This window comes from Limulus polyphemus, unplaced genomic scaffold (assembly GCF_000517525.1).
Source record: "Limulus polyphemus unplaced genomic scaffold, Limulus_polyphemus-2.1.2 Scaffold3258, whole genome shotgun sequence".
In the NCBI taxonomy this organism is placed as follows: Eukaryota; Metazoa; Arthropoda; class Merostomata; order Xiphosura; family Limulidae; genus Limulus; species Limulus polyphemus.
Window position 1 is genome coordinate 21,210 of NW_013668868.1, and position 9,536 is coordinate 30,745.

At 32.3% G+C, this 9,536-nt stretch overlaps 1 long non-coding RNA gene across 1 annotated transcript in view; it reads right to left on the reverse strand.

Moving 5' to 3' along the window:
• The window catches only part of LOC111088175, a 22,992-nt gene that overhangs the window by 10,127 nt on the left and 3,329 nt on the right, over nucleotides 1-9,536 (reverse strand). Inside the window, exon 2 of the long non-coding RNA XR_002612778.1 lies at nucleotides 3,187-3,310. This is a non-coding gene — a long non-coding RNA (uncharacterized LOC111088175). The remainder of the gene's footprint in view (nucleotides 1-3,186; nucleotides 3,311-9,536) is intronic.

A 9,536-nucleotide genomic window follows, 5' to 3' on the forward strand; every position in this document is an offset into this window, starting at 1 on the left:
GTTCTAGAAAGCAGAGGGCGTGAGAATAGTCACGTGATCTCGCTGACGCAACAATATATAAAAATCTCATTAGAATAAAGATTTGAAATTTCTTCTACATAGTTAACTAGTTCCAAAATTGCCTTTGCTACACAACAAATATTACAGTAATTTTCATATCAAAACAAAAAAAAATTTGATACACACAAGAAAGAAATAGATGAATGGACATTTCTTAAGTTTTCTTTCCTTTGAACTGTTTTTATATATATGCAGTCCTCTGGTGTGACAGTGGTAAATCTACGGACTTAAAACGCTAAAATATAAAACGGTTGACTAGTTTTTACCTTTAGTGTTCTGCCCATTGTTAATGTTAGTCCCCACAAGCGTTTTATTAGTTTCTACCTTCAGTGTTCTGCCCCTTGTTAATGTTAGTCCCCACAAGCGTTTTAGGTTTTATTGGTTTCTATCTTCAGTGTTCTACCCCTTGTTAATGTTAGTCCCCACAAGCGTTTTATTAGTTTCTACATTCAGTGTTTTGCCCCTGGTAGGTCCCAACAAGCGTTTGACTAGTTTTTACCTTTAGTTTTTTGTCCCCATTAGTTCCAACAAGCGTTTGACTAGTCTCTATCTTTAGTGTTTTGTCCCTGATTAGTCCCAATAAGCGTCTTACAACCTCTGTTGGGTCGTGGTTAAAATCTCTACTGATTTATTTCAGGACTGACACATTTTGGTCATGGTCTTTGTCTAATGTTTCTTCGTCTTTTTTTTTTTGTAATTATAGTCTCTTCGTGTTACTGTTTCACATGAAATAGAATTTATCATTACTTAAATTAGTTTATATAACAATGTTTACCAGTGTTATATCACTTGAACTTCATTGAGACCTTTGATTAACTGGGTTTTTATTTCCATTTGCCATCCCACAACATCTAATCTCATCTATTTTTCTATTCAGCTTTGGTACGAAAATGTCTCTACTTCTATAATTTTGCTTTATTCGTTTGATTAGTTTGTACCTATTTTATTCGAACACAAAGGTAATAACCTTAACACCGCTTAAGTTTGCGTTTAACAAGAGCTACACAAATAAATGCGTCTAATCACAGGTTTATGGAATGCATAGAAAATAATAAAGAACAAATTTGTGAATGGCACTAAAGCAGGATAGTGAAATAGGAGCTGCGATCTGAAACCGAAATCGATTATTTATTTTCCATTCAGTTTTTATTTAAGACAACTGTAGCAAATTTGTTGTTATATATTTATTTTAATATCAACGTTTGTTTAGATTAAATTTATATTTAAAAACATGCATAACTTGTAGTGTTAGATGTGTACTACGAAAATCCCGCCTATTCTCCAAAGTTGTAGAATATTCTTGAGAGTAAGAATCAACAATATATCTATATACGTAAACGTTTAAATATAGCTCAGTATTGTTATGTAATCTGAATTTTATAGAAAACCTTCCCACGCCTATAAATACAACCAATGCGACCCGCCAAAGTGAGTATCTATTATTAGTTCGTTATAATCAGTGTGCTATAAACTTAGGAAGCTATAACTGTGATTGTTATAACGCTTATCAATCGGAAACCTTCAGATATTTGACCAGGAATATTTATAAATTTCGAACATTACAAACCATTTAACTTCAGTGGATTCACATCGGACATTAATACTTTTACGAAAACATTACCTAACTTCAACGGTGGAAAACTCAGCGTGTGTGGCAAAGGACGAAGCTAGCTAGATTCCCGTTATAGGAAATATATCTCCATCAACTCTTTATCAACTCGCTCATCGTGAACCTTCGATATAATATCAAGAAAGTTCCAGACGAGAAAGAAAACTTTATATTGTTTGTAAGTTTGTAAAACTTTTGTTTATAAATCATTGTTTGTAATAATTATTTGTAATAATTGTTAATGTAAATTGTACTGTTGTGTGTATATTAAAACGCGTTTGTGTTAAGAAAGAAAACTGTGTATCAATCTTGTTGACAAATATTACAAACTAACTATATATCGGCATTTATTTAAATAATAAATCCAAAGTACAATTTAAATACTAAATTTAAAGTAACATTTAACTCAATTTCAGACCATTGAAAATTCTAATACGTAACAACAACCTACCAAAGTGTTTCATGTAGGTTGAACAATAAAACAAGTATAAAATCGGGACGGTTGATTTATTATTATATTTTTAATCTGATAGCGCGTATTTTAAAATACAGTCAAACGCCGAATTCATAGAAACAGCCTGAAATAAATAAGTACAATCATCTACCTCTTTGCAAGGATATCTTGCCTGGTTCCTAAAACTGTTTTTAAGGTTCTAAGAACACAGTAATCCGTTTGGTACGTATTTCATGATAAAAAAGTTGTTGCTTGAACGATTTCAAAGTAACTGAATTAAATCCAGAATCCATTCAGGAATTTCCATCAATCACGAAAAAGGTAACATTTCTAAAACTGTCTACAATCTCCCTTCCGAAATGGGTCGTACTAAAATACTTTTAAAATCATATTCTTTACCAGCACGATTGACTATTTGGTGATATTATATTCTTGTCAATGTGCTGAAGACAAGATTTCATATCTGTTAAAATTATTAAACGTTACATTGCTTTCTAACGCGACCTTTAGACATAAGGAAGTAAACAAAACAGAAGTATTTTTGTTGCATATACAAACAATAAGTATATATATAAATTACGAAATATAGAAGTTTTTATATGTGCCAATGCACAGTTTCATTTACAAACAGCATGTGAATATGTGGCACTTCGACAAAACGACTTGACAAAGTAAAGAATGAAATTTTGATTTTACAAAGAGTCATAAACGTATAGGGAGTGTGTCATTGAAAATCATTAATTTCTTACACTCCCCGGAAATGGATCTATAATTATTCTCTACCAGTTACCCATCATTATAAATGGCAAAAATAATTTTAACTTAATTATTTAGAGAAATATCAGAAAAATTACTCTAGTAAAATGGCTGAAGTTTGATACAGCCAACCACATTATTGATTGCATTGTTGTTCATCGTTAAAAATTACTCTAGTAAAATGGCTGAAGTTTGATACAGCCAACCACATTATTGATTGCATTGTTGTCATGGTTAAAAGCTTATACGATTACTTAAGTCTGATTTTAAATTAGTAACTTTTTATAATTAAATACCAATTACTAACTTGTTTCAGCTACTAATCTGCTTCCTTCTTCAGAGGGTTATAGAGGGTGGGATTCAATCCTGGGTCTTCTTAATAGAAGTCTGGTGTATTATCCACTAGACTGCATGTATTTATTCAACCCAAGCTGGACATGTAATTCAAAATATGAAAATTTATTGTAGCAGCAAGGGACTAGTTATTAAGACAATAAACATTTTCAACAATAGTAAAATTTTGATTGAACTGTTAGAAAGTAAGAAGAAAGCACACTTGAAACGTTTGTTGATGAACATTTTAATGTAATGAAACATAATTAATAAAATAAAACAAAATGAAAGTCAAAAAGTACATATAATTTAGGGATGCATCATACAAAATAAATATTCTATGGTGATATTTTATTAAAAATTACATGTACATAATAATATATTCTACTAACTATACAACTGAAAGGAGTACAACGCTAAAGTAATTACACAACAACTTATTAAAAACAGGAACCAGCCCTAAAAAGACTCCACGTGTTTCGGTGTTCTTACGCCACCATCTTCAGGTCCCTGTTTTTAAAAAAAATATTTGTTGTGTAACTATTTTAGTGTTGTTCTCCTTTTAATTGTATATATACATTGCACAAGTGACGTTTTAAATTATTTATATTCTACTTCTATATTTCATGTTCTTCAGTATTAATATATGCTTTATGGATTAGGTGACTCCTCGATATGAAAAAGCAAAAATCGTGAAAAGTGATTCAAACAGGAAAACGTGAGTGATAGACAAAACTAAGAAGCCTTCCATGTTATTGAACCAATAGTACTTACAATATTTCTTTGATACCATGAAAATTGGTAATAATTTCGTAAGATATTAATTTTATGGATAATTTCTACGTTTTATGTATCATAAAACTTGTTTAGGTTCTCCTCGTCTTTAATCTCCATTACCTCGCTCCGTCATGCTTTTTAATCAGTATCTCTTGAAACTAATAAAAAAAGGAAAGGTTCCAAATTACACATTACTTCACAAGAATTGTAGTAAGATAAAATTCTCACTTTTTTCAGGACGAATGAGCGTTAAGAGACAATTTGATTCGTTGACTGTATGTCGTCTGTATTATAATCTTCAAAAAGTCAGCAGCGAGTTGCAGCAGTTAAAATAATGCAAGAAATAATTTTAAAGAATAGAGCTAACTTATGAATGTTTATTTTAAGCTGAGAGGCGATCGTTCAATACCATTCTAGTCTTCTGAGAATTAACATTCTGTTTATAAAATCTTTATCCCTGTTACAATGAGTGGAATACAATCCAACTTTTTATCATGAAAATAAAATATGTAAAGAAGTAATAATGCAATCTTTGATTTCGAATTTTTTAATTGCTATTCGCTTATTATTCAGTATCTATATAAAATAAAATATTATACTTTCTTTTTGCCCCCCAGCGGCACGTCTGCGGACTTACAACGCTAGAAACCCGGTTTAGTACCCGTGGTGGGCAGAGCATAGATAGCCCATCGTGTAGCTTTGCGCTTAACTACAAACAATCTTTCTTTTTTATTCCAAAAACCAATGGCTGAAGTTAAAATGTAAATAAAATTGGTCCAGCATTTGATGCTACAGCAACTTACCACTTAGATCCAAACTTAATGTATGATTTTGTGAAGCACAAAGCTACATAATAGGCTATGTTCTGCCCATCGCGGGCATCAAAACCAGATTTTTAGCTTTATAAACTCTTAATGAAATGTATCATTTCAGTATATCTTCCTTTTGAAGATTTGTCTGAAGGTTACTCTAAGTTGCTACCGTTTTTAGGTTAAGGTGTGGACCCCTCCTGCTTTATATCTCAATAAGACGGTCCGACAAGTATATCAACTATAAGCCAAAAATGTTTTATTTGACTCAATGTATATTATCCATGAAAAATAATACAGAACTTTTTATTCAAAGTTCTTCTTTGTTTTTCATTTCTCATAATAACAAAATGACTTAAAGCTAAATATCTTCAAACATAGAAAAATCATAGATTGAAAAAAGTAATTACTTTAAACATTTAAAGTTCTGCTCTACTGAACATTGTTTATTATCACTATTTAAACTTACATCTTAAAGACAGAGTGTATGCTAAAGATTTACATTCGCATATGTATACTAAAATATTTATATATAAGATCATATTTCAATAAAATGTTTTTGCAGGTTAGCAGTCATTCAGTCTTTTACTAGTTGTGACCGACTTTCATTCATCACACTGTAACACAATATGTTAAAACAAAGCCAGAATTCTTTAGTCTATTAAAGAGTAGATACATAATACAAAAGGGAAACAGAAAAATATAACATAAAATCACTAAAAAAAGAAACAGAAAAAACAGGTTGCAACTCACTAGCATTAGACAGTCTCTCTAGCAGACATTTCTATACACTAACTACATAACATTCGTTTTTTTTTAGTATACAGTAAAACTAAAGGTGTTATTCACAAAAACCTGTAATATAAAAACGAGAATTTCAGATACTTAAAGGTATTTTTCCTAATATACTATTTAAAACTTGGTTCTGTCTGGGGTGTTTTAAGATCACTGTTTTATATACTATCTAAAACTTGGTTCTGTCTGGGGTGTTTTAAGATCACTGTTTTATATACTATCTAAAACTTGGTTCTGTCTGGGGTGTTTTAAGATCACTGTTTTATATACTATCTAAAACTTGGTTCTGTCTGGGGTGTTTTAAGATCACTGTTTTATATACTATCTAAAACTTGGTTCTGTCTGGGGTGTTTTAAGATCACTGTTTTATATACTATCTAAAACGTGGTTCTGTCTGGGGTGTTTTAAGATCATTGTTTTATATACTATCTAAAACTTGGTTCTGTCTGGGGTGTTTTAAGATCATTGTTTTGAAATATGTTACAATATATTTCTACTTATTTGTGCAATTAGTTCCTAATACTATCCTATTATGAACTTTTGAAAATAATTGTAAAATTATTTTCTATTTGTCTGTGCAAGTAGTTTTCTGTTTTCTGGCCGACAGGTATTAATTACCTTTGTTGTATCTCTATCAGTAACATATGTAAATACTTATATTCCTGTCTATAACATTTGTTTGTGGCAGTGTGTATGTTTGTAACTGAAAAAAAAGAGGGAAAAAGAGTGACTGCTGATAGAAAATACTGAAAAATCTCGTAACTTAAAAAAATATATAGCTTATAATCTTTCGGATTGTTTATTTTTTAAAATACGTAAAATTGTTTGAAACTAAAAACAGGAGGTACTATGAAACATTGGGTCATTTTCTACAAGTTATGTGTAATATAACACATCGTCCGATTTGACTTAAAATATCTATATATTACTGTTATATTATGTTTTTAAGACACTTGTTAAGTCGGTCTTAGCCAAGACATTCCTAATACAATGAAGGAAATATTTTATAAAAAATTTAAGTTATCTTAAGCATTGAATTGGGAAGGAAACTTAACAGGTTTTCATGAAACTGGGCACAGAAAAATTAAATTTTTCCAATAATATGTAACAAAGGGCTTATGATTAGTAGCCAACTTGAAATACGCCTGTAGAAACCCGAGTTTATTAAATGAATACAGTTGAAGTAAGTAGGTTAACATGATTGAATAACTTTATAAAAAATCTGGTAATTCGCTGGAGAAGAAAAATAAAAATATCTCAACCATTTAATGTTTCAGATTGTATTCTATAACAAAACTTCGAACTTTGCAGATCTCAAAATTGATACAAAATATCCAATGTAAGTAGAATCGTTTAAAGACACTTTGACTGTAAACCACAACATAAAGTACATTCTTTAATATGTTCCTTCTGCTCAAGTGTTATATGTAAAATGCTTCTACTGTTTTAGAACTTCGTGTCGGAAATATCCAATAGCCTTTCTGCTCGTTTGAGTAGATGAACTCTACGCAGGCTAACCACGTAATTTATAAAATGGGTCTTCGTAATATCAAGTTCGGGAAGATAAACATTTTTCGTCTAGTATTGATTTGTTTCCTGTAATTATTATTTTACTTTCTTGTGAAATTATACACCTACTGACCAACAACATAAGATTAGTAAATAACTAAAGATCGAACAATAATAAGCAGAGCAATTCTCAGACACTTCATCTGTTCAAGCTTAATATGCCACGTCTAAATGAAACAAAACGAAAACTGTCCTTTCATTATGTGTGACATATCCCGTGTACAGTACAATGAATATTTTTTTGTAGATTTATAAGACACTAGGAATATTAATCGTTTAGGTATTTTAAATCCATGTTATTATGCACAATATACTCATGTGATAAGATATAGGTACACCAATATGGGAAATAAAACAAACACTGGACAGTTTCAAAAAAAGAAAAGAATCCATGGCTTCACGTCAGTGTTATAACATCGTTTGTGCATTTAAATCTGATAAATGGACTCTTAGTAATTTATTTCGGCCACAAACCACTTCTAAAACACTGTGTTTGTAACTACCTCTCTTATACAGCATTGCTTCACTACTTGAACTGTGTTTGTTTTTTGTTACATAGTGCTATTGAAATACTATATTTCTTATTTACTTTTTTCACTCATTCATAAACAACAGCCTCAACTTCAAATTAGTTATTCAAATAAATTCCTATTACGAAAAGAAAGGAAACTAAACATCATTGTTGAAGCCCCATATAGCCGAATTCTAGAATATTAAGTGTACTATCCTAGAATTCTCAACTACATTAATACAGTCTATCGTCGAAGACAAAAACAAAGACATCTTATAAAACCGAGTACACATATATATGTGTGTGTATATACACATTTGTAAAACCTATCACAATGATAACTTAATTATAGAGTTGATAAATAAATGAACAAAATAAAAAGTAATTGTAGACTGTTGTTTCACGGTGTACTTTTAAACGATAAAAATGATTGAGTTGGTTTTACTGTACAATACAGCGGTGTGATCGAGTTGATTTTATTGTACAATACAGCGGAGTTATCGAGTTGATTTTACTGTACAATACAGCCCTGTGATCGAGTTGGTTTTACTGTACAATACAGCGGAGTGATCGAATTGGTTTTACTGTGCAATACAGCGGTGTGATCGAGTCGGTTTTACTGTACAATACAGCTGAGTGATCGAGTCGGTTTTACTGGTACAATACAGCGGAGTGATCGAGTTGGTTTTACTGTACAATACAGCGGAGTGATCGAGTTTGTTTTACTGTACAATACAGCGGAGTGATCGAGTTGGTTTTATTGTGCAATACAGCGGTGTGATCGAGTCGGTTTTATTGTGCAATACAGCGGAGTGATCGAGTTTGTTTTACTGTACAATAGAGCGGAGTGATCGAGTCGGTTTTACTGTACAATACAGCGGTGTGATCGAGTTGGTTTTACTGTACAATACAGTGCTGTGATCGAGTCTTTTTTACTGTGCAATACAGCGGTGTGATCGAGTCGGTTTTACTGTACAATACAGCGGTGTGATCGAGTCGGTTTTACTGTACAATACAGCGGTGTGATCGAGTTGGTTTTACTGTACAATACAGCGGTATGATCGAGTCGGTTTTACTGTACAATACAGCGCTGTGATTGAGTCGGTTTTACTGTACAATACAGCGCTGTGAACGAGTTGGTTTTACTGTACAATACAGCGGAGTGATCGAGTTTGTTTTACTGTACAAATACAGCGGTGTGATCGAGTCGGTTTTACTGTACAATACAGCGGTGTGATCGTGTCGGTTTTACTGTACAAATACAGCGGTATGATCGAGTCGGTTTTACTGTACAAATACAGCGGTGTGATCGAGTCGGTTTTACTGTACAATACAGCGGTGTGATGGAGTCGGTTTTACTGTACAATACAGCGGAGTGATCGAGTTTGTTTTACTGTACAATACAGCGGAGTGATCGAGTTGGTTTTACTGTGCAATACAGCGGTGTGATCGAGTCGGTTTTACTGTGCAATACAGTAGTGTGATCGAGTCGGTTTTACTGTACAATACAGCGGTGTGATCGATTCGGTTTTACTGTACAATACAGTGGTGTGATCGAGTTGGTTTTACTGTACAATACAGCGCTGTGATCGAGTCGGTCTTACTGTACAATACAGCGCTGTGATGGAGTCGGTTTTACTGTACAATACAGCGCTTTGAACGAGTTGGTTTTACTGTACAATACAGCGGTATGATCGAGTCGGTTTTACTGTACAATACAGCGGAGTGATCGAGTTGGTTTTACAGTGCAATACAGCGGTGTGATCGAGTCGGTTTTACTGTACAATACAGCGGAGTGATCGAGTTGGTTTTACAGTGCAATACAGCGGTGTGATCGAGTCGGTTTTACTGTACAATACAGCG